This window comes from Lynx rufus, unplaced genomic scaffold, assembly GCF_022079265.1.
Source record: "Lynx rufus isolate CCGP_SWC_20201006 ecotype Redwood Valley unplaced genomic scaffold, mLynRuf1.p SCAF_10, whole genome shotgun sequence".
Classification (NCBI taxonomy): domain Eukaryota; kingdom Metazoa; phylum Chordata; class Mammalia; order Carnivora; family Felidae; genus Lynx; species Lynx rufus.
Window position 1 is genome coordinate 805,068 of NW_025814824.1, and position 24,714 is coordinate 829,781.

Sequence of the window (24,714 nt, forward strand, 5' to 3'; positions counted from 1 at the left end):
GGCCGCAGGGGGTTGCGGAACAATAGATAACACCTCTCTTCTCCCAGCCTGCCCCGGCCCGCTTCCGCCCGGCTCGCGTCCCACCGCACCCAGCAGCCGGCCCTCCGCGTTGCCACGGAGACGGTGGGCATCCCTGGGGCCGCCCCGCCCCCTGCTGGCTTTGTCGGGGCTGGAGAAGAAAGGGGCTGTGCGGGCGCCGCCCCGCCCGAGGGAGGGCCGGAGGGGGCAGGGCCGCCGTGCCCGCCCCGTGGTGGCCTCCCCGCGCGCGCCGGCCGGACGGGGGCTTCCTGCTGGGTCCCCTGGGCAGGGAAGGCGGTGAGTAGGTGCGACTGGAAAGGTTTCAGGTGGCGGTGAGGTCCCGGTCCCCCGCGCTGCTCGTCCTGCAGGGTGGCGGGCAGGGACACAGCGCCTGCGTGCGCCCAGGTGACTTGAGGAGGGGGCCTGCCCCTCCCTCGGCGGGTGCCCGCCCCCGGCCTCCCGCCCCTGGATGTTTGCTGGGCACGTGCGTGTCTGTCTCCGGACGTCCCCACGTCTGGTTGAACCGCCGGGAGGGGAGTGGGGGTGTGCTTAGAAATGCCACGGCCTGAGGTTGCCACGAAAACGGGGACCCCGTTTCAGACGCCGGACAGTCTTTTTATAACAGCAATTTTTTTAGAGCAGTTTTAGGTCCACAGCAAAATGGAGGGAAGTTCAGAGATTTACCCTGCGCCCCCGGCCCACCCCCGCCTCCCCCTCATGGAGGGGCGCCTGTGAGCCTGCATGGGCTGGGCATCGGGGCCCGGAGTCCACACGTTGTTGGGGTCACTCTTGGTGGGCCTTCCGTGGGCTTGGGACAAACGTGTCCTGACACCTGTCCATCATTTCACACCCTAAGAAGCCCCTGGCAGCCAGGTCACACCGGCAGGACTGTGCCGGTGTTGCCTTCTAGGATTGGCTTCTGTCACTTAAGTTTCCAGCATTCCCCCGCCCCCCACCCCCCCGCTTTCTCTCTCTTCAGGAAAACCAGCCCCTCGGATGCATGTGGTCGAGGGTACCTTTTCTTGACAGAGAGGCTGAAGACTGCACACTCCCGAGTCCTTGGGGACGCCAGGCCCCAGGCTCTTTGGAGGTGTGGACCAGGACATGGGCATGTAGGGCGACTTCCCAGCTCAGCCTGGAGTGAAGGGGTCTGCACACACGATTCCTCTTTGAACTAGTGTAAGCCGGCAGGCCCGGCCACAGTGCCTTTGCGGGAAAGTTCAACGTGCCTGGGGTGGGGGTTCCCTCCAGGCCTGGCTGTTGGGCTGCTGGGGCGGGCGGCTGAAGGCCATGGGCTCTGGGTGCAGGGCTTCTTCTGTGCCAGGCCGGGGTCCCATCGGCACAGAGACTCCCTCGGGTAGACCCTGGGCTGGGGCCTCAGTTTCCTCCTCTGCACCACAGTGGTTGCCACAGCTCGTCCCCGGGCCCTTGGTGGGCTCGCTCAGTGACCTCAGCCTGCGCCGTGGGGGCCTGGCCCTGCTCTGGGCACAGTGGACAGACGGGCTCTGGGAGCTCAGGGCAGGACACGACCACCTGCCCCCCAACCATGTGACTGGGGCCCATGCCTCAGTGTCCCCAGCTGTCCAGCAGGGCTTGCTATGGGTGACAGGAGCTGAAGGGTGCCCTGTGCACGCACATGGCTGGTCAGACTGCAATGGCTTCCCTGGGTGGCGGGATGCCTTCCCAGGCTCATGGTCGCCAGTCCTGCCTCAGTCCCACAGCCTCGGGCCAGCTTTGGGGGCTTCCTCCCACCCCAGGACACATGGTGAGGGACCCCCAGGGTCCCCGCAGGAACAGGGAGATGGGGCAGAATGGGGGTGGCCCCCAGCTCATGCCCTCCTGGGGCTGCTCAGCCCCCAGGGTCCCCGCAGGAACAGGGAGATGGGGCAGAATGGGGGTGGCCGCCGCCCCTGCCTGGCTGAGTGGGAGGTGAGAGACCAAGGAGGCCAGGTCTGGCGTGTCTGGTGCCGAGGAGGGAATCCCCACGGGCTTTCTAGAGCTCCAGCTGGGGCTTTTAGAATGAAGTTGCTGGCGACATATGCCTGACCAGGAAACGAGAACCTTTTGTTTCCCAGTAATTAATTTCCAGTAAGCCCCTCCTGCTCGCTCCTTTCACACTGCGTGTTTGGGGGGGGCTGCCAGCAGATTCCCATCCTCCCTCCCCTGAAAGGCAGTCCCCTAAATACACAGAGGTATGAAGGCTGAATCACTTTGGTTCATCAGGAGCTGAGAGTGAGGGTCCCAATGGGAGAGGATGCGTACGTGGGGCTGCAGTGTGCGGCCGGGACGGTGGTGGACCCCGAACTCAGGGCCTGGGCCTGGGTGCTGGTGGCCACCCCGTGTCACCCTACTTCTTGAATGAGAGAAATTGAGGGTTTCCTTCTAGACCACTGGGACAAAGTGAATGTTGCAATAAGTACTTAAGTACTGTTAAGAAACGCTAACCATCACCTGGGTTTTCAGCGAGCCACGATCTTTTTGCTGGTGGAGGGTCTTCTCTCAGTGTTGAAGGCTGCTGACCCCTCGGGGCAGTGGCGGCTGACCCCGCAGGGAGGTGGCGGCTGTGGCCATCTCTGGAAATAAGACAACTGTGACATTTGCCACGTTGACTGACTCTTCTCTCAAGAACGATTTCTCTGTAGCACGTGATGCTGTTTGGTAGCATTTTACACACAGAACTTCCTTCAAAACCGGAGTCTATCCTGTCCCACCCCGTCCGCTGCTCTGTCAGCTAAGTTCGTGTGATATTCTCAATTCTGTGTTGTCATTTTGACACTCTCCACAGCATCGTCACCGGGAGCACACTCCGTCTCAGGAAACCACTTTCTTTGTTCATCCACGGGAAGCAAGTCCCCATCCGTTGGAGTTGTATCCTGGGGTGGCCCAGCTCCCTGCCGTCTTCAGGCCCCCCTTCGGCTTCCGGTTCTCCTGTTGCCACACGTCTGCGGCGACTTCCTCCCCTGGAGTCCTGAACCCCTCAAAGTCCTCCCTGGGGCTGGAACCAGCTTCTTCCCAACTCCTGTTCGTGTTGAATCGTGACCTCTTCCCACGAATCCCCAGTGTTCTTCGTGACATCTAGGATGGTGACTCCTTCCCAGGATGTTTTCAGTTTACTCTGCCCAGATCCATCAGAGCAATCGGTGTGTATGGCAGCTATGAGCTCACGAAAGGTGTCTCTTAACTAATGAGACTTGGAGGTCAGAATTACCCCTCGATCCATGGGCTGCAGAATGGTGGTGGTGTTGGCAGCAGGCGTGAAAGCAACAGTAATCTCATTGCTCGTCTCCATCAGAGCGCTTGGGTGACCAGGTGCAATGTCTTTGAGCAGTAATCTTTGGGAAGGAACCTTTTCTCCTGAGCAGCAGGTCTCAACAGTGGGCTTGAACCAGTCGGTCAACCGTGTTGTGGACAGATCTGCTGTCCGCCAGGCTTTGTTGTTCCAAGTAAAGAGCACGGGCGGGGGAGATTTTGCGTGATTGCTACGGGCTTAGGATTTTCAGAATGGCCAGGGAGCTTCCACCTGGCTTCCACCTCAAGTCACCAGCTGCATCCGCTCCTGAGCAGAGTCCGCCTGTCCCTGGAGGCTTTGAAGCCAGGCACTGACTTCTCCTCTCCAGCCATGAAAATCCTAGGTGGCACCTTCTTCCGGCAGAAGCCTCTTTCATCTGCATGGAGAGTCTGCTGTTTAGTGTGAGCACCTTCCTGAGTCCTCTCGGCCAGATCTTCCGGATAATTCCGGCAGCTTCTGCGTGAGCACGTGCTGCCTCACCTTGCACTTGGGCGTCACAGAGAGAGCTTCTTTCCCCAAACCTCCTGAACCAACCTCTGCTAGCTCCTACCTCTTCTGCTCCTTCCTTACCTCCTCAGCCTTCGCCGGATCGAAGAGTCTGGGCCTTGCTCTGGGCGAGGCTTTGGCTGAAGGGAACGTCGTGGCCGCTTTGATCTCCCATCCAGACCGGCCAGACTTCCTCCATATCAGCAGTCAGGCTGTTTCCCTTGCTTATCACCCGTGTGTCCACTGGAGTGGCGCACGCGTGCGGTGTCCTCCAAGGACTCTTCCTTTGCCTTCACAACTTGGCTACCTGTTTGGCACAAGTGGCCTAGATTTCAGCCTGGCTTGGGTTTCGCCCTGTCTTCCTTACGAAGCTTAATCTTTTCTGGCTTGTGACTGAACGCGAGAGACGCGTGACTCCTCCTTTCACTTGAACGCTTGGGGGCCATTGTGGGGTTCTGAGTGGGCCTAATGTCAGTACTGTTGTGTCTCAGGGAATGGGGAGGCCTGAGGAGGGGGACAGAGATGCAGGGGGGGACAGGTGAGCAGCCAGAACACGACAGTTTATCAGTTACCAGTTCAAGTTTATCAGTTAAGTTCACCATCTTATATGGCTTGGCTCGCGGTGCCTCAGCTTAGCATGGTAACATCAAAGATCACAGATCACCGAAACAAATATAATAATGGTGAACAAGTTTGGAAAAATGGTGCCAAAAGACTTGTTCCACACACGGTTGCCGTAAACCTTCCGTTTGTGAAAAACTGCAGGGAAGTGAGGTGTGCCTATATACGCACAATGATTTTCTTTCTCATGGGGTTAGAAAAAGGCCCGTAGACACGGCACCCCCTCAGTGACGGGCGTCAGAGTGCTGTGTCACAGGCCAGGGGCCGCTTCGCCTGGGGCGTTGCCCTCACTCACCAGGACCTCCCGTAACTGTCCTGTTCTGTCTGCAAGGCTCCCAAACGCCACCTCGGGTAAGGGACTGAGGCCACAAGTTCTCCAGCGCATCCCAAAGGCTCCTTTTGGCTGGGATGACTGAACTGTCAAAGGTTTTCAGAGCAATTCTGCTTCTGCGTTGTTTACGTAAGGAGGCAATGGGACTGCCCAGCAATCAGGCCCTCACTCTCTCACGCTGACATCTGGCGCCCAAAGCCAGGTGTGGGCTGCGAGGCCGTCCTCGGCCACTCGGTCGTCCTTTGTGCCGCCTGGCTTCCGGCTACATGCTCAGCAGCGCCCAATTTAGGGGGCATTTTCTGTCTTTGAACAATATGCACTTTCAGTGGAAAGGAACCTAGAGAACAGTTTGCAAAAGTGTGTTTTCAGAAAGCAGAATTACATTCCGGGTCCATTCCTCCTGGGTTTCTTGACCGCATTTTTCCTCAGAGAAATTTAAGACAGCTAAGTAGAAATTAAATTTTCCATGTATAAACAGACGTGGAGACAGTAGTGCCTCTGACGGCAACTGCTGGAGGTTTGGAATCTCGAATGAGCGATAAGAGTTTACCGTCTTATTTTTATTTTATTTTATTTTTTTAAAAAAAATTTTTTTTTCAACGTTTATTTATTTTTGGGACAGAGAGAGACAGAGCATGAACGGGGGAGGGGCAGAGAGAGAGGGAGACACAGAATCGGAAACAGGCTCCAGGCTCTGAGCCATCAGCCCAGAGCCCGACGCGGGGCTCGAACTCACGGACCGCGAGATCGTGACCTGGCTGAAGTCGGACGCTTAACCGACTGCGCCACCCAGGCGCCCCATACCGTCTTATTTTTAAATAGGTTGACTGTTCTCCCAAATGCAAATACGATAAACATTCTTTGTAAAAATGCATATATTCCTGAGAAGCAAGGAGAGGAAAATGGAAAACCCCAGAAGCCCAGCCCCAGAGCCGGCAAGCCCAGCGGCCCGCACGTCCGTGGGGAGTTTGCTGTTCCCTCCCGGGTCTTGTCCGGCACTGGGTGGGTGGGTGTTCAGGCACCTGCCGGCTGACAGAGCTGACCCCTCCAAAGCCCGTTGTGTCCCACCGCCTCAGTGCCCGACACTGTCCCACCCTGGCCTGACGGTCCTCCCCAGAGTAAGCAGGAGGGGCGGGGCGCAGGGAGCCGTGCAGGGATGAGAGGCGGGCGAGCCTCCGTCTTGGGGAGCTGCTGGGAGACTGAGTGAAGGCCTCGCGCATCCCTGAGCCTCGGTTTCCTCATCGCCGCCGGTACCGGGATGCTCCCCTGCAGGGCCTTGGCTCGCCCTGCTGCCCTGTGCCCCGTGTCAGTGGCCCGCTGTCCCGGCCACATCCTCTGCTGGCTCCCAGCCTGGCCTTGGCAGCTGCTTGGCCTCCTGAGACATGGCTTCCCTTCTGGGAGCAGGGAGGCGGGGTGTCCCCGAGGCTGCTCCTCCTTCACTCTGTGGGGACACAGGGGCTGCGATGCCAGGTGCCGACGTTGTGGGGAGGGCAGGAGCGTCCAGCCTGCGCCCCTGTGCTGGGTGTGGACGGTGCTGCGGGGGGCGCCCTGGGCAGAGGGCACAGGGTGACGGGCGGGGTGTGCTGGCTAATGTGGAGGAGCTGCGAGGACTTGGGGCTCGGCCCCACGTCCATTTCTGTTGTGCTGGGGATTCTGGGAGCTGCCCTGTTTCCCTGGATAAGTCACTGTTTGTCTTAACAATCAGAGGACTCCATTAGCCCCTTTTTCTTTGAATTTTTAAAAAATGTTTATTTTTGACAGAGAGAGAGAGAGTGCAAGTGGGGGAGGGACAGAGAGAGGGAGACACAGAACTGGAAGCAGGCTCCGGTCTCCGAGCTGTCAGCACAGAGCCCGATGCAGGGCTCGAACTCACAAACCACAAGATCATGACCTGAGCCGAAGTTGGACCTTTAACCGACTGAGCCACCCAGGCGCCCTCCATTAGCTCTCTCTTAAAAATTAACCTTTTTATTCTGCAATAACTAACTGTACGTTCACGTGTGGTTTACGCAGCCTCCCCGGAGGGTGACGTCCTGCACAACTGTGGAGTGCCGTGCACAGCAGGACGTCCGCACGGGCACAGCCAGGTGTGAACTGCCTAAGGACGCAGCTCGCCTGTGCTCCGTGAACGCACGTCCATGGACGATGCTCTGTAGGTGGAGCTTGGAGCTGTTTCAAATGGACGCGCCGGGTCTGCTGTGCACCCAGCGTGTCGGGGCTGCGGGCGTGCCTCAGCTCGGCCCTGCACCCCTGGGGCTCACGGGGCTGTGTGCAGGTCGGGGCTGTGGGGAATGAGGCTGCACATGTGCGTGCAGGTGTCTGCATGGACGCAGGACTTCACGTCTCCGCACGGACACGAGGCCACTGCCGTGTCCTGGGCGGTGGCCTTTTCCTTCTAGAAGGACCTGCCGGGCTCTTCCCAGAGCAGCAGCCCATTTGTGAGCCGGGTGTGGGTGGCCAGTTTCAGCACATCCTGGACGCCGTGGGCTGGCGTGGCCTGTCTCCATGTTCTCCTTCCCACACGTGTGAGGGCATCTAACCCCGGCCAAGCTCGCACTTGTCAATTTTCCCATCAGGGCTCGTGGCCCCAGGTCCCGAAAGTTTTCTCCTGTTTTTCTTGAAGTTAGTTTACATTTTACGTTTGATCTATGACTCACTTTGTGCTGGTGTATCAGGCGTGTGGTTTAGGTCGGGTTTCTTGTTTGCCTGTGGAGGTCCCGTCCTCCAAGGCCATTTGTGGAAAGGCTGTTTTTCCTCCCTTCGCACGGTTGGCAGCCCCCTCCCCCCCGCCCCCGCGGTGGGGCTCCCGCTGTGCCCCGTCGATGCCTGTGTGCGTCCCCCCGGCGTCACCCTGTCCCCTTTGCTGTGGCTACAGAGGGACCTTACTGTGGGGCCAGGGGCTCCTCCAGCGTCGTCCGCCTGCTCACGGCCGCCTGCTGCCCGGGGACCCGTGCCCTCCATGTACATTCTGGAATGAGCTCCTCTAAGGTCTACAGAAAGCCTTGCTGGGACCTTGATAGAAACTGAATTAAACTCACAGGTCATTTGTGGGAGAATTGACGTCGTTACTGTCTTGAATCCTCAGTCCACGAACACAATGTGCCTTTTTTAAGACTTCTGTTTCCTTCGTCATCATACTATACTTTTCAGCACCCAAGCTTAGCACATGCTTGTGCGTGTGTGTGTGCGTGTGTGTGTGTGTGTAAATGGCATTGTGTTTTTTGGATTTTGGCATCTGCACGTTCATCGCCAGCATATAAACATTCAAGCGATTTTCGTGAATTGATCTTGTGTCCATGACTTGCTGCTTCTAAGTGTTTTTGTAGATTCATGGGATTTTCTTAGACAAGCGTGTCATCTGCACACATGGACACGTTTATTCCTTCCATGTGCTCCGCTCTGATGAGCAACAACAGTGACATCCTCTCCCGTTCCCACCCTGCAGAGGTGTTGTGGGATGAACGGTGCCCCCCAAATTCATGTGCTGAAATCCTAACCCTCAATGCCTCACAATGTGACCGTATTTAGAGACTGAACCCTTAAAAAGCTAACTAGTTAAAATGAGGTCTTGTGTGTGGGCCCTAATCCAGTGTGACCGGTGTCCTTATAGGCAGAGATGTGGACACAGACATGCACGGAGGGACGACCCCGTGAGGACACGGGAGAGGATGGCCGTCTACGCACCAGGAGGGAGGCCTCAGGGGAGGCCGGCCCTGCTCACGCCTGCCTCCCCAACTTCCCTCCCCCGGGACTGGGGCAGATGCATTCCTGTGGTTTCTACGGTATTTTGTTACAGCAGCCGGAGCAGCCCCCACCACAGAGGTTTTGCCGCCCCAACTTCATGCCCAAGTTCTGCCTGTTGATTCACTTTGCCTAGAATAGCCTTTTCCATCTGGCTTCTTATAAGACGCATCCCTGTCGCTGGTGTATCAGTAGCTGAGTGATGTTTCCTGTCAGGACCGTTCCACACTTGGCTGATTCATTCTCCAGTTGGTGGACATTTGGGTTATTTCCAGTTTTGAGTTATTATGAAGAAGGTTTCCACAGACATAGTGACCAGGTCTTTGTGGGGACAGGTGTTTTCTTTTCTCTTGGGGAGACCCCCCCCCAGGAGTGGGATTGCTGGGTCGTAGGCGGGTGTATGCCAAGTGCTTCTGTCACCCCTCATCCTGTCGGCACTTGGTACCATCAGCCTTGGACTTTGGCCACTCTGATGGGCATGGCGGTATCTCAGTATCTCGTGGAGGCTTTAATTTACGTTTCCCTGATGACGGTGCTGCTGAACCTGTCCCTGTGTGCTCCTTGTCTGTTTGGACAACGTTTGTAAGCCAAGTGCCTGGTCTAGTCTATTCCTCAATTTATTTTTATCAGATTCTTTATTGGTTCATAGGAATTTTTTTTAACTTTTGTATCATTTGACTAGTGTTTACTATCACACTAGAAAAATGTGACAGATAGAATGTCTAATGTAGGAAAGAGGTGCTAAAACATTGCCAGAGGTGAAAACTAACCTTAACATCTTCCTGAAAGGCGTAGAAATAAAAGTAGGGAAAGAGAAAGGCACATTTCACAAGATTATTTCAGTAATAATATCTTGTCCCAGAGGCAACAAACAGCAAACTAGCCTTATTTTAAAACATGTATCCATAGGAATTTTTTATATATTCTGTACACAAGTCCTTTGTCAGATGGATGTATTACAAGTACTTCCTCCTACTCTGCAGCTCCCCTTTGGATAAGCACAAGCGTCATGTCAGTGAGGTTTGGTTTATCACGTTTTTTTCTGTGGCTTTTAGGCCCGAGACATCTGCATGCCTTGAGGGCGTAGGTGTCTCGCCTGCGTGTTTTTAGAAGCTCTCCAGTGCTCGCGGTTAAGACCGATCCGTCCCAGCTATTGTGTGTGAGGTGAGTGACGGCTGAAGTCCACCTGTCCGTGCGGTGTCCACTTGCTAATGCACACTTGTGAGGGGCTGTCCCGTCCCAGTGAGCGCTCACGCCATCAGCCAAAACCAGCTGACCACGTGCGCGTGACTGCAGTTCTGGACTCCCCATCCTGCTCGTTCATATGTTCTTCCATCCTGACCCGCCGACACTACCTGTCTTGTTTTAATTCACTTTAATTTTGTTATTATAGGAATTATTTTACTTAATGAACTAAACCATTTTACTTATTATAGAAACCTCTGCACTGTGGTAATGGACAGAAGCGGTTCCCCATTGTCAGCCATTCATGGCTGTGATTTCCCTCCTACAGACACGGCCGTGTGTCACGTTCTTGCTCATCCGTGGGCACGAAGGACTGGCACGTGCAGGGGTCACGGCACACAGGGCTGTGAGCCATTTCGTCATCGTTGTTTTGGTGGAGGCTCCAGATTGCCTTCCACGAGGTGCAGGGAGAGGGGTGCTACCCAACCACTGTTTGCACCTGTTCAGGCCTCCCTTCTTCTCCGGGGTAGCAGTGCCCCCATCCTGTGCTCCCCCCTCCTCCTCCCCCATGCTTCCCCATCCTCCTCCTCCCTTCCTGTGCTCCCCCATCCTCCTCCCCTCCTGTGCTCCCCCATCCTCCCCTCCTGTGCTCCCCCATCCTCCTCCCCTCCTGTGCTCCCCCATCCTCCCCCCCGTGCTCCCCCATCCTCCTCCCCCGTGCTCCCCCATCCTCCCCCCCTGTGCTCCCCATCCTCCTCCCCCGTGCTCCCCCATCCTCCCCTCCTGTGCTCCCCCATCCTTCCCCCTGTACTCCCCCATCCTCCTCTCCCGTGCTCCCCCATCCTCCCCTCTAGTGCTCCCGCATCCTCCTCCCCCGTGCTCCCCCATCCTCCCCTCCTGTTCTCCCCCATCCTCCCCTCCTGTGCTCCCCCATCCTCCTCCCCCCTGTGCTCCCCCATCCTCCTCCCCTCCTGTGCTCCCCCATCCTCCCCTCCTGTGCTCCCCCATCCTCCCCTCCTGTGCTCCCCCATCCTCCCCCCCTGTGCTCCCCCATCCTCCCCCTGTGCTCCCCCATCCTCCTCCCCCGTGCTCCCCCATCCTCCCCTCCCGTGCTCCCCCATCCTCCTCCCCTCCTGTGCTCCCCCATCCTCCCCTCCTGTGCTCCCCCATCCTCCCCTCCTGTGCTCCCCATCCTCCCCCCTGTGCTCCCCATCCTCCCCTGCAGTGCTCCCGCATCCTCCTCCCCCCATGCTCCCGCATCCTCCTTCCCCCCATGCTCCCCCATCCTCCCCCCCTGTGGTCCCCTATCCTCCTCCCCCGTGCTCCCCCATCCTCCCCCCTGTGTTCCCCCATCCTCCCCTCCTGTGCTCCCCCATCCTCCACCCCGTGCTCCCCATCCCTTCCCCTGTGCTGCCCCATCCTCCTTCCCCCCTATGCTCCCCCATCCTCCCCCCGTGCTCCCCCATCCTTCCCCCGTGCTCCCCCATCCTCCCCTCCAGTGCTCCCCCATCCTCCCCTCCAGTGCTCCCCCATCCTCCCCCCCGTGCTCCCCCATCCTCCCCCCCCGTGCTCCCCATCCTCCCCCTGTGCTCCCCCATCCTCCTTCCCCCCTGTGCTCCCCCATCCTCCTTCCCCCCTGTGCTCCCCCATCCTCCTTCCCCCCTGTGCTCCCCATCCTCCCCTCCCGTGCTCCCCCATCCTCCTCCCCTGTGCTCCCCCATCCCTCCCCTCCTGTGCTCCCCCATCCTCCCCCTGTGCTCCCCCATCCTCCCCCTGTACTCCCCCATCCTCTCCTTGTGCTCCCCATCCTCCCCTCCTGTGCTCCCCCATCCTCCTCCCCCCTGTGCTCCCCCATCCTCCTCCCCTCCTGGGGCTCCCCCATCCTCCCCTCCTGTGCTCCCCCATCCTCCTCTCCTGTGCTCCCCCATCCTCCCCTCCTGTGCTCCCCCATCCTCCACCCCGTGCTCCCCATCCCTTCCCCTGTGCTGCCCCATCCTCCTTCCCCCCTATGCTCCCCCATCCTCCCCCCGTGCTCCCCCATCCTTCCCCCGTGCTCCCCCATTCTCCCCTCCAGTGCTCCCCCATCCTCCCCTCCAGTGCTCCCCCATCCTCCCCTCCTGTACTCCCCCATCCTCCCCCCCGTACTCCCCTATCCTCCTCCCCCCCGTGCTCCCCTATCCTCCTCCCCCCTGTGCTCCCCATCCTCCCCCCTGTGCTTCCCCATCCTCCTTCCCCCCTGTGCTCCCCCATCCTCCTTCCCCCCTGTGCTCCTCATCCTCCCCTCCCGTGCTCCCCCATCCTCCTCCCCTGTGCTCCCCCATCCCTCCCCCCGTGCTCCCCCATCCTCCTTCCCCCCTGTGCTCCCCCATCCTTCCTCCGTGCTCCCCCATCCTCCCCCCGTGCTCCCCCATCCTCCCCTCCAGTGCTCCCCCATCCTCCCCTCCAGTGCTCCCCCATCCTCCCCTCCTGTACTCCCCCATCCTCCCCCCCGTGCTCCCCTATCCTCCTCCCCCCCTGTGCTCCCCATCCTCCCCCCTGTGCTTCCCCATCCTCCTTCCCCCCTGTGCTCCCCCATCCTCCTTCCCCCCTGTGCTCCCCCATCCTCCTTCCCCCCTGTGCTCCTCATCCTCCCCTCCCGTGCTCCCCCATCCTCCTCCCCTGTGCTCCCCCATCCCTCCCCCCGTGCTCCCCCATCCTCCTTCCCCCCTGTGCTCCCCCATCCTTCCCCCGTGCTCCCCCATCCTTCCCCTGTGCTCCCCCATCCTCCCCCCGTGCTCCCCCATCCTCCCCTCCAGTGCTCCCCCATCCTCCCCTCCTGTATTCCCCCATCCTGCCCCCCCGTGCTCCCCATCCTCCCCCCTGTGCTTCCCCATCCTCCTTCCCCCCTGTGCTCCCCCATCCTCCTTCCCCCCTGTGCTCCCCCATCCTCCTTCCCCCCTGTGCTCCTCATCCTCCCCTCCCGTGCTCCCCCATCCTCCTCCCCTGTGCTCCCCCATCCTCCTTCCCCCCATGCTCCCCCATCCTCCCCCCTTATGGTCCCCCATCCTCCTCCCCCGTGCTCCCCCATCCTCCTCCCCCCGTGCTCCCCCATACTCCTCCCTCGTGCTCCCCCATCCTCCCCCTGTGCTCCCCCATCCTCCTCCCTTGGGCTCCTTCGTGCTCCCCCCATCCTTCTCCATTTATCAAGTGTCAATATTTTGCCCTATTTGTGGTCTCCCCACATAGACAGGTAGGCTTTTTTCTCACAGCCATTTTTTTTTAAATGCAGCACTCACAACTAGAACATTCTGTGGCCAGTACTTCATCCCGTTTTAGAGACCAGCCGGGTCAGCCCATGAGGAGTCCTTGCCACCCCAGACGTCAGCCAGGTGCTTCTCTGTACTGACCCAGGACCGTGCAGTCCACCCGCCAGTGCTCAGGCCTTGGTTGTTTCCAGGCTTGCTCTTACCCGCCCTGGTGCAGGGAGCCACCTGGCCCTCGCCACCACGCGCCTGTGCGGTACGCTCAGCACTGATTTTGGAGTGGTCAGTGCTGGGTCAAAGGGCAAGTGTCCCCTTCCCTCGCCCCACCCATCCTGTGGAGGGGTCTCTGCTAACCTGACGGGGAGAGAGGGTACGTGGGTGTGGGCCGTAGCTGTCCCATCACATGTGTGGCAGGCCACTTAGATCTCCTTTTCTGTGAGCTATCAGCTTCTGGATCATTCCACAGCCCACGCATCCCTCATTCCTCACCAGGACTAAACGAAGGAGGTGACTCATCCAATGGAGGCCAGCTGTCTGAATCTTGAAGAAGACACAAAACCGAGCCAAGTTGCAATGAGACGAAGTGCGGGCTCAGTGGAGGCCCTGCACGTGAAAACAGCAGACAGGTGGCTCTGCGTCCAGTGACCGTCTTTACCACCTGTGTCCCTCACGTTGCCTCCCTGGTTGAAGTCATTCAGGACATGAAAGGCTGTGAGAAGCATGATTCTGAGGGAAAACAGCGTGGCTCGTGGTCCCACAACACGATCGTTCCATCCATTAAAACATGAAGTATTGATTTTGGAATAATTTTAGAGGCACAGACGAGTTGCAGAGACAATACGAGGGGCTGCTGGGTAGCCTGGACACAGCTTGTCCCGATGTCCACCTGCACACAGTGGGCTCCGTTTGTCCAGAAGCTTAGCCTGGGGGAAATGCCACTGGCCACAGATTCAGGTTTACCCACATCCGATGCGGGGCACCACAATGTGTTTAGTAAACATGGAATTTTAATGTTTGTGCCCAGAAATCTATCAAAGGACAGGAGAGAGAATTTGGTTATCTTGGCAAGGTTTTTTTTCTTTGCAAAGAAATAAACACTTTAATTCCGGATGTTTTCAACAAGGGGCAGGACCGGAGGGGGCACAGGGCTCCCACCGTCCAGGGCTGGGTCATGTGAGCAGCGCCCGTGGAGGGTGGGTGCATGGAAGACGGGAAGGCACGTGCGGCCTTCCCCCAGAGAGCCTCGGACCCCGTGAAGCCCTCTGGGCTCACCGAGAGTGAGCAGCACAGAACGGGTCTTCACCGCCATCAGGGAGCCCTTCCGGGTTGAGGCCCCAGTTTGGTCTGTTGGGCCACTGGTTAAATCATTGGATAGAGAAATAGTGCCTTAAAACAAGACTGCCTGTTGGTGTCTCTCCCCCGTGGCCTGACACCCTCTGACCTTAGGTCACCCCTGGCCCTTTTTCCTGATGACCGCAGTATATCACCTATCACTGCATAACAAACAACCTAAACCACGTGGCTTAAAATGACAGTAAACACTTATCAATTCTATTGGCGTTGGTGGGTCAGGAATTTAGGTGCAGCCTGGCTCTGGTCAAGGTCTCTGGTGAGGCGGGGGCTGCAGTCTCACCTGACGGCTGGACGGGCAGGGATCCGCTCCCTCATTCTCCCTCGAGGCAGGCTGGTGCCGGCTGCTGGCCTAAGGGTCCTCACCACGTGGCAGCGGCTCCCCCAGAGCCGGCGGCCCAGGAGGGAAAGGCAGACCTGACCTTGGAGGTCGCCCTCTTCGTTTCTGGTGTCCCAGTGGCATGTCACCGGGTCAGCCCCAAGCAAAGGGCACAGGTGTGCAGTGAAGGAACACCCAGCTGTGACTGTTCCCCGGCCATCCTGGGAGCCGGCTGTCACAAGTGTGTTCCTTGTTGGACGGTGCCACCTCCCTCTCCCTGGTTGACATGCCTCTCCCCCCCCGCCCCCCCACCGCCCACCACAGGATGTTCTCCAGCCAGGCCGCGCCCCACTGCACTTTTTGTTCATCACTCTTGGGTCTTTATACCTGGCCTGCTGCCGTGCCGTGTGCCCTCATCCCTGCCTTCTTAGGCCACTTGTGTGCAGCAGGGCTCCGGGCCTGGGTCCTCAGGTCCTGATGGGGTCCCACGGCCAGTGTCCTGGCCCAGGGATGTCAGCGGGCAAGGGCCACGCTGGGGGAAGGTGGCAGGTGCTGCTCTTGCCACACCTGAGCCGGCAGCATCTGGAGGGTTCCCCTGCCACGGGCCAGGCCCTCGTTCCACCCAAAAACCCCATGTACCCCGTATTCTCTCCATTTTATGGCGCAGGAAGCGGGGCTCTGAGAGGCTCTGTGGCACAGAGCTCTTGGCCCAAGAGCCGGGACGTGAGCCCAGGTGCCGGTGCGACACCGGCCACCGTCCTTCACCTGCCGGGTGGGGCAGTTCTGAGTCCTCAGTGAGGTGGCGGCGGGGGGGGGGGGGCACACAGAATGCGCACCCGCCTCGGTCTTCACGTTCCCGGAAGGAAGTGTACCTGCGTCCATGCACACGGCGGCCCCCGCTGCGGGCTGACCTCGGTCGGCACCTTCCTCACAGACTCTCTCAGACCTCAGCTTAGAAGGAAGGCTATCTGGAGGTAAAGCCTGACCGCCCCCAAACAGCAGGGCATGGGAGCGAGCGTGCTGTGTAGACCCCACTGGGGAGCCACGTGAGCTGTGGGGATGCACGAGGCAGGTCTTCGTGGGCCAGAGAACCCCGTTAGCTGCCCCTTTGCTCATTTCCTCACCCTCACGCGTTGCCTGTGTGTGCAGTGCTGCCCCGGGGGGCTCCACAGTGACCCCTGGCCAGCAACGAGGACATCAAGGTTCAAAGAATCACTTTGTCTCTAAAGAAGCACCATGGCGGGATGAAGAAGCCACCATTGGATGGCGGGCAGAACTCGTGGCCCGAGCTCTAGGACTCCACTTCTCAAGTATTTACTCCCCGAGGTCACGGAGTGTCGTGGGTAGGGTGGGCCCTTTTCACCGTTCCTCTGATGGTCTGTTGGCCCCTCCTCTCAGCTAGGGGACCCCACTGCTCACGTCTGCTGGACACCCCAAGATCGTGTGCTTGCAGATCTGTGCAGAAAAGCCCACAAGGCGAGCTGGAGGCAGGAAGTCTGGGGCCTCTGCCACGTCCGTGCCCAGGACAGTTCAGGGCACTGTGAAGCCACCGCAGGCCACGGTGCAGAGGCTCGGCGGGGCCTGGACAGCTCTCCAGCCGGTTCGGGCTGTGCTTTCACAGAAGCGGCAGCTGGGGAACCAGTGAGCTTGGGCGTGTGACGACGCGGAAATGCCAAGGCAACGTCTTTGGTGACCTGTATTGCAAAACTAGCAAAAGGAAGTTGTGTTCGCTGCTGCCTGAGGTCCGCCCCGGACAGAAGCACACACTCCCACGGAGAGCAGGTGAGCGGTTCCGGCTCCGGGGTCTTCGCCGGCCCCCGCAGCCTGTGCCGGTGCTGCACGGGGCACTCCTGGGGACGAGGGTGTGTGCAGAGCAGGGGCCGTTTGGGGTCGGTGGCTCCAAGGCAGGAACCGTGTGGTGGTGCGTGAGCAGCGTGTCGTGCGCGCTCCTCTGCCTCCTGGGGGCCTGTTTGTGAAGAACCAGGGTGCTATGGGCCGCATCCAGCGGCAGGCACGCCGTTTGCCAGGACAGCGCTCGGCATCGTCTGGGGCTGCTCAGACTGGCTGAGGTGAACGGAGCCCGGGAGGGGCCGGGGTCTGAGGCCCACCTGGCTCAGGGTGACCGCCCCCCTCCGTGGGTCCGGCCTGCACATTTGTCACTGAGGCCCTGACCGGTGCTGGTCTTCCCTCGCCTGGGCTTAGGAGGGGGGGGGGGTGGTCCCAGACACGGTCCCCGGGCGGGTAGGCCTTCCCACAAAATGTGGCTCTGGAAGGTTCTGCAACCTGCAATTTAGATGCTGACAGGGCTTGGCTGTGGCGGCCCTACTGGGGAGGAGGACCCCCTGGGAACCCCACACGGCTGACTCCTGGGTGGGGGCACACCAGAGCAGGAGTGTGTCCAGGGGCACAGCTGCGCCCCGAGCACCCAGCTCCCGGGGCCCTCTGGGCTCGCAGTCGACTGGCTGACTACTCTGCCACTCGGGCAGGAGAGGAAACAGGGAGCTTTGGGCCTCGGCCTCGGGCCCAACTCAAACCTTCGGAGCCTGACAGCTCAGCCGGGTGGGGCCGGGTGCGCAGGGAGGAAGTGGTTTGTCTCCAGCTGGGTGTTTGCAGGATGTCGAGGGCCCTGGTTCCCCTCCTCGGGGCTGATGTCCGTCTCCCCACAAAGCCCAGCACCTCCTACAGTTCAGGGGCCTCCGAAACTGGACGGGCCCATATGCCCTGACACGCAGAGGCCTGAACCTCAGTTGGTCTGCTGAGGCCGGAGCTCAGACGGGTTAAACGAGGCTCTGAGGACACACGGAGCATTGCTGCCCTGAGCCCCTCAAGAGCCCAGGATTGGGGCTGTCCTTGGACTCAGAACGGTGACAGTGGTGCACCTGCTGGCCCAGTGCTGGGAGCACCTGCCCCAGGTGGATTCGGAGGATTCCCACTGACACACGACGAAAGTGAGGCACCTCAGTAAAGGAGGTGAATAGGGAAGTCAAACCGTAGGACAGATGAGAAGCCCAGCCTTGAATGGGGCGTCACCCACCTGCACAGCCCCCTAGCTGCCCACAGCTGGGAGACCCATTCTGTCTGCAGCCCTAAGATTCTACCTCCTCCATCTCCAGGCGCATGACCTGGTTCTCCGGATGGCCAGGTTGATGCTCGTTTGCCCTGTTTCTTCCATCAGGGACGCTGTTCCCTCTGGCTGGGACGCTGTTCCCTCTGGCTGGGACGCTGTTCCCTTTGGCTGGGACACTGGTCCCTCTCTTTGGGATGCTGTTCCATCTCTGGGATGTTCCCTCTGGCTGGGGTGCTGTTCCCTCTCTCTGGGACACTGTACCCTCTCTCTGAGACACTCTTCCCTCTCTGAGACGCTGTTCCCTCTGTCTGGGATGCTATTCCTTCTGTCTGCGATGCTACACCCTCTGTCTGGGATGCTATTTCCTCTCTGGGATGCTGTTCCCTCTGGCTGGGACACTGTTCCGTCTCTCTGAGTTGCTGTTCGCTCTCTGAGACGCCATTCCCTCTGGCTGGGGTGCTGTTCCCTCTCTGAGACGCCATTCCCTCTGGCTGGGGTGCTGTTCGCTCTCTGAGACGCCATTCCCTCTGGCTGGGGTGCTGTTCCCTCTCTGAGACGCCATTCCCTCTGGCTGGGGTGCTGTTCCCTCTCTGAGACGCCATTCCCTCTGGCTGGGGTGCTGTTCCCTCTCTGAGATGCCGTTCCCTCTGGCTGGGGTGTTGTTCCCTCTCTGGGATGCTGTTGTTCCCTCTGGCTGGGATATGTTCCTTATCTGAGGTCTCGCATATGATGGTGATGATTGGTCGTGTAGGTGTCCAGGCAGGTGGATGGTGACTGACCTTTCCAGAGTGCTCTGCAGGCTCTGACGGGCCCACATGAATGAAGCCGTGGGCGCCCAGGACATGGCACTCTGGCTCGCCCAAGTGAGAGGGTTTGGGAAGGTGAATCCACTGCCTGATGTCCCTTTCCCACAATTACCTGGCAGGTCACTCACTGCACAGAGACCTGTTGTCATGGGGAGGGCTCCACCGGGGCAGCAGGGACAGTGACTGCAGGTGGGGGATTCGTGGGGAGGCCTCCCCAGGGCGGTGTGGACCCGGGTGGGACCGGGGTACACGCACACAGGGTGGCTCTCGGGAGCGTGGGGCAGGGTTTCCGTGAGATAGCTTTGGGAATGTGCACGTCTGCCTGTTTCACTAGATGTTTTAGTGAAAATTTCAGATATAATGAAAGGTAGGGCCACACATACCCCAGAAGCAGGTGGCTCAGTGCAGCACCAGAAGTTGGTGGCCCACGCCCAGCACGCAACCCTGCCACACAGCCCGGCGCCCGCATGGGCCTACACACCGGTGGGAAGGCCGGGCCTTCTTCCTGCAGCTGTGTGATGGCTGGCAAGGGCTGCGGCGTGCAGTGACGGTGAATACCAACAGCAGGAAACAGAAGTACGCGCGTATACAGAAAGTTCAAGGGGAAAACAAAATAGGAAGGAAAAGGAAACAGCAAGTAGAGGCAGCGGAGGTGGTCGGTTTTGCAGGCACAGCCAGACCCGCGTGCTGTGCGTCCCATGCGAGTGCCGTACACCTGTGTGGCGTGTGTCCCACAGGCTGTTTGTCCTGCGTGCCGTGTGTCTTGGGCGTGCGCCGTGCACCTGCGTGCACCGTGCTGTGCGTCCCACAGGCAGTTTGTCCTGCGTGCCATGCGTCCCTTGCGCATGCCGTACACCTGCGTGCCGGGTGTCACGCATGCTGTGCGTCCTGGGTGACGTGCGTTCTGGGCATGTGGGTCGCCTGTGCCATGTGCCCCGCGTATCGTGCGTCCCATGCGCGTGCGTCCTGCGAGCCGTGCGTTCTGTGCGCATGCGTCTCGCGCGCAGTGTTATCAGCGTCCCGTGCGTCTCGTGCGTGTGTCATACACCCGCGTGCCGCGCACCTCTCATGCTGTGCATCCCTGCGCGTGCGCCCCGCATGCTGTGCATTCTGTGCGCATGCGTCCCCCGGGCCGTTCACCAGCTTGCGGTGCGCACCTTGTGCCGAGCGTCCTGTGCGCTTACCGTACACCTGCGTGCTGTGCGTCCTTCCTGTGCTGTGCGTCCATCAGGTCCACACTCCCCCCCTCAACCCCGGGTCTGTGTCAGCGTCCCCCCTCCCCATTTGTGTCAGCCATTACCAAGTGTGCCCCCCCCCAGGTCTGTCAGGATTCCCCCCAGGTCTGTGTCACAGTCCCCATCCCCCCGTCTGTTCGAGCCCCAGGACCAGGTCGGGGGGCGGGGGGCAGAGCAGCAGAGCAGTGGCTTAGCAGCAGCAGGTCAACAGGTTTTCAGGCAGCTGGCTCTGGGCCAAGCTCTCACCACAACCGCGTGTCCCCACGGGCCGAGGGGCTTCCGGGGTGTGGAGAAAAGGCCAAGGCACAGCGGGGGAGTAGGTTTTAGGTGCTTTTGAATCACTGTTGTCTCGACTCTGGTTCACACAACTTCTGATAGGATTTTCCAAAACACACCTTTTTTTAAAAACTGTGTGTGTGTGTGTGTGTGGTAAAATACAGGTGACATAAAGTTTGCCATCCAAGCCACTCTAAAGGTCTGGTTCAGTGGCATTAAGTGTATTCACATCTTTCTCCAACCATCCCCACCATCCATCGTCCAGAACATTTTCATCCAAACTGAGACTTAGAAACACGAACTGCCCCGGCCCCACCACCACTGCCTCCGGCCCCGGGGTCCACCATCCATGTTCTGTCTCTGTGATTTGACGACCCCAGGGACCTCGCGTGGGTGGAATCACACGGGGCATGTCCTTCTGTGACGGGCTCACCGCCCTCAGCATCATGTCCTCAAGGCCCATCCGTGAGGTAGCAGGTGTCAGGGTGTGTCTCCTCTTGCTGGCAAGTTATGTTCTGTCACACAGCCCCCGTGACCACTTGGGTTGCTTCTCCTTTTTGACTCTTGTGAATACTGCTGTTGTGAACATGGGTGTGCAAGTACTCGTTCAAGTCTCTGCTTTCAGTTCTTCTGGGAGGAAAGCATTCCTGAGGACAAGACGCATTCGTGTTGGAATCGGCATTGAAACAAAAGCATGTCTCTAAGAAAGGCTGCAGCCCACCCAGGACCCTGTTGGGACCATCCAGTCCCCAGGCGGCTGCCCACACGAGCATCCCAGTGCTAGGGTGACAGGGAGCTCTAACTTCCTTTCTGTTTTCCCACAACTTCTAAGTTTTCTGGAAAGGATGCATCAAACGATTTGCAAAAGTGCAGGAACTTTGAGTCAGGATGTAAGCTGGTGTGGGCATCCCAGTAGGCAGGGACAGCACCGTGTCGATCCATCTCCTTTCCTCCGTGCTCAGCTTGCCCTGGTGGCCCCACCCGCCTCCAAGACCCCACTGACCCCAGACGCGTGCCAGGGCCTGCGTGTGCTCAGCAGACGGGACGGAGACCGCAGGCTGAGGCCCCAACACAAGTGCCTGACCTGGAGCGGAGCACCCCCGGGTCACGGGCCTCTCTCACTGGCAGCTTGTGGGTTCTGCAGCCGTGTCTCCCAGCCTGGACCCGCGTGCAGGTGTGGTGGCACAGAGGTTCCTGGTGCCGCCCCGTGGTATTTTCATTCTCGTTCAGGTCACCTGCTGCAGGTGACCAACCACTTGAGCTTGGTGGGGGAGAGAGCAGCCCACTGAATATCTCGCATAGTTTTGGGGCTGGCAGGGTGCTGCCAGGTGGCTCTCACTCAGGGTTTCTCTGGGGCCAGTCAGGGCCGGGACAGTTCCAGAGGCTTCTCTGGCTCATGCCTCTGGCGGCTGCTATTTGACAGGGTGCCAGGTGCCAGGTGGTGGTTCCAGCAGGGGTTCCTGTGCGGCTCCTGAGGAGCAGACCTCGCCACAGGGGAAAGTAAGCAGCGGTCGGCCCTGTGGTCCATCTGCAGGACCGTCCCTGCCTGTCTCGGGCAGTACTAGGGCCCCAGGCCCGGGACGACAGCGTTCGTGCCTCCCCGTCTGCTGGCTGCTGCGGTGCAGACACTTAAATGGTCCCCAGCACCCTGCACAGAGGGGGACATTTGATCTGTCCGTACTTCTACATTGCCCAAACCTCCCCCAGCCCCAGTGTTGGCGCCTTCTCTGCTGGGTAGTGGCGGTCTTGGCTGTCAGGGGCCCTGGACCCCAGCTGAGTCCTGCAGTAGGTGCAGGAGCCCAGCCTCACTCAGCTGGGGGGACTCGGGGCTTCTAAGGGGAGAGCCAGGGCCTGCTAGAGATGTGTCACCTCCCGTGGTGACACCCCCCCCCCCCAGGCCCTGGACATGTCAGAATGAGCTCAGAGCCCAGTCCGGGGTTCAGAGCAGCGTGTCTGGATAGAGGCTCCCAGGTGCTGCTTGTCTGAGACCCAGAGCATCACCCACCTTGGTGACTGGTGACTGTGACTGGGCAGGTGTGCACAAGTGCTCGGCACAGCTCCTGGCACGTGGTGTGTGTGTGTGTGCACGTGTTGTGGAAGCATGCGTGTGTGTGTGTGCACACGTGTGTTCCCTCCCCAAAGCCGTCTGGTCCCCTGAGCAGCGTGGAAGGTGGGCGGCAACTGGGCTGGCCTTCCCTGACCTTGGCCTCGACAAGGCAGCGGGGAGGCCAGTCCTGGGGTGAGCAAGGTCGTGGGCTGCATCCCAGGGCTTCCCGAGTCAGAGTGGGGGGCGGTGCTCTGCGTTCCCTGAAGGACGCGTTGATGTTGAGCCTCGGGCTTTCCTGTCTGGCTGAGCTGCTTCCTGCCGCTGCCCTTGGAAGAAGGGGCCTTCGTGGCCCAAGGGCCTCTGGGGGAAGAATGCAGCCCACTCCTCCGGAAGGGAACGCCCAGGTGGGCACCAGTGCTGCCGGAGCCTCCCTAGGCCACGGGCCTGGCCCTGTGCTCTGGCTGACTCTCCGTCCCTCCTGGAATGAGGAAAATGGCGCTTGGGGACATTGACTTGCCGAGCCGGAGCAAGTCAGAGGCATCACCATCTGTGCGGTGTAACCGACACAGGGAACTCCCCGTGTTCAAAGCGCACAACCTGATGTTTCCACACGCGTCCATACCTGTGAATCGGTCTCCCCCGTCACGACAATGAGCCGCCCGGCATCCCAGACCGCAGGGTAGCGTGCGTCTCCCGGAACTCCGTGATGGAGCAGCAGATGAGGACCTTCCCTCGTGTCCATCTGCTTCCACCCTGCACGGTGTTTCCAGAGCCATCCGTGTGGTTGGCAGGCGTTCTCTTTCCCTCGGTGTTCTGGAAAGCTTTGTGTCGAGTTGATATCATTTCTTCCCGAATGTTGGACAGAATTCGCCAGAGAGGCTTTGTAAGCCGAGTTTTCTCTGTGGAAAAATGTTTAAGTGCACGCTTTTCTTGTGCTTGGCGTCGACGGAGCTGCTTAGATCCGTGGATTTACAGCTTCTATTAAATCAGGAAACACTTTGGCCATGATTTCCTCAAGCATTTCCTGCTCAATCCCTTTTTTTGGCCTGCAGTTATATACACGGGGAGTGCAGGTACATGCACACTGTGCCGCTGGGTTTTTCCACATCCCGCTATCTCTGTGATTCGGTCGGGATGGTTTCTGTTGCCCACAGCGGATCCGCTCCTGGAAGACAGTCCTGTGCGCCCCCGTCTCTGCTGACCTTGTGCACGGAGTAGGACGTGCGCCCGCAGCTTCCCTGGTCTGTGCTCTCATCACCGGTTGTGAACGTTGTTCAGGGACGCAGTGACGCTGCGTGTAAACGGGGGCTTCCTGGGACCTGAGCAGGGCTCCCCGTGGGTCCCCCGTGGGGACCGCATGGCCCAGCCCGCACCCGTGCCATGCCCTCCAGCGGCTCCTCCTCGGTCTCGTGGCGTCCTCTCGCGTGCGCTGAGCCATCCTTGGGGGCCCTGCAGCGCTCTACTCCCTGACGGGCTCTCCTTCCAGCGCTCTGCCTGGTGACCGCCACCTCCTCTTCTCCTGGACTGTCACCCAGGTCCCTGTCCCGCTGGGTGACAGTGCGCGCAATGCCGGTTCCCACCTGCTGGGGGCGCTGTGCTCTGCCGCCCGGTGGAGGCTGTCTCTCCACCCCGACCAGAGGCAGGACAGCCTGAGGTGGGGTTGCGGAGGCTGCACCTGGTGCGGGACGACCCGCTGGACACAGGGAGGCCTAGCCTGCCGCCGGCATTCCAGCCACGCGTTGGCAGGGCTGTGTCCTGAGTGTCTGCTGGAACCTGAGTTTGTCTCCGAACGGCGAGCACAACGCAGGCTGGAAATCTTGGTATTTCCCAACCCCCCCCCCGCGTCAAGCGATCCGGAGCGTGGCAGCCAGGGCGTGCGTTCTGCTGTGGCCTGGTGTCCCTTAGGGAAAGGTCCGCTCGGGAGCAGTCCCGCCACACGGAAGCCAGCTACGCAGGTGGCAGGTGCCGTAGGCAGAGCTGGTGCCTCAGGACTTTGCCCTGAGGTCTTCCTGCCCTGAAGCGCCGCGGAGGGGAGGGCCAGGCCCTGGATGCCTGTTGGGTTTTGTGTGAGAGCCAGAGGGAGCTGCGTCTCCACCTGTGGGTCTTTAGCCTTGTCTCTCGGGGGAGGAGGGGAGGGGGTGCAGAAACTGCTTGCTGGCCGCTGGGCTGACTGTGGGCGTGAGCCCTGGGTGCCGCATCTGGGGGTGTTGGGAGGGTGCCCGCCGGCTCTCTGCACACCGGGTGCGACCCTGACTCCGAGGCGTCAGTCCTGGCCCTCGAGCCGCCCCTGTTCTCCCTCCGCCTGTGGCTGTGACCCTTGCAGGGTTGGCCGCGCTGGGCGGGGCGGTGAAGCTGCCCTTACACCCGCTGCCTTTGGAGCCGGCCTGGCATCCTGGCATCGGCGGAGCCGCGGTTTCATGCTCCCTCTCCCACCGTGTTGTTTCAGGACCCCCACTTCTAACGTGATGGGCAGGAAGGAGACTTTCGGCCAGTCCCTCTCACGCCGGCTTCTGGCCTGAGCCGCCGACCGTGACCCGGAAGGAGTGCAGCCAGCAAGGAGCCAGGTGCAGGGCCCTCACTGGGGACCTGGGGCCAGGTAAGTGGGGCATGAGGAAGGTTTGGGGGGAATGTCATCTCCCCTGGCCCAGCCCCACCCTCCCAGACTGGCACCTGACTCCCTCTCCTCCAGGAGAGGTGGGAG

The 24,714-nt window shown here is 60.0% G+C and overlaps 1 protein-coding gene across 3 annotated transcripts in view; it reads left to right on the forward strand.

Annotated features, from left to right (window-relative positions):
* Positions 1 to 219: 219 nt before the first annotated feature.
* The window catches only part of FGD3 (FYVE, RhoGEF and PH domain containing 3), a 57,250-nt gene continuing 32,755 nt past the window's right edge, over positions 220 to 24,714 (forward strand). For 2 of the 3 annotated variants that reach the window (XM_047100524.1, XM_047100526.1), the window contains exons 1-2: positions 16,262 to 16,364; positions 24,460 to 24,609. The gene's annotated coding sequence lies outside the window, so the exon portion shown is untranslated. Of the gene's footprint in view, positions 316 to 16,261; positions 16,365 to 24,459; positions 24,610 to 24,714 lie in introns of those variants that run through there. The other variant, XM_047100525.1, reaches the window with a different exon arrangement.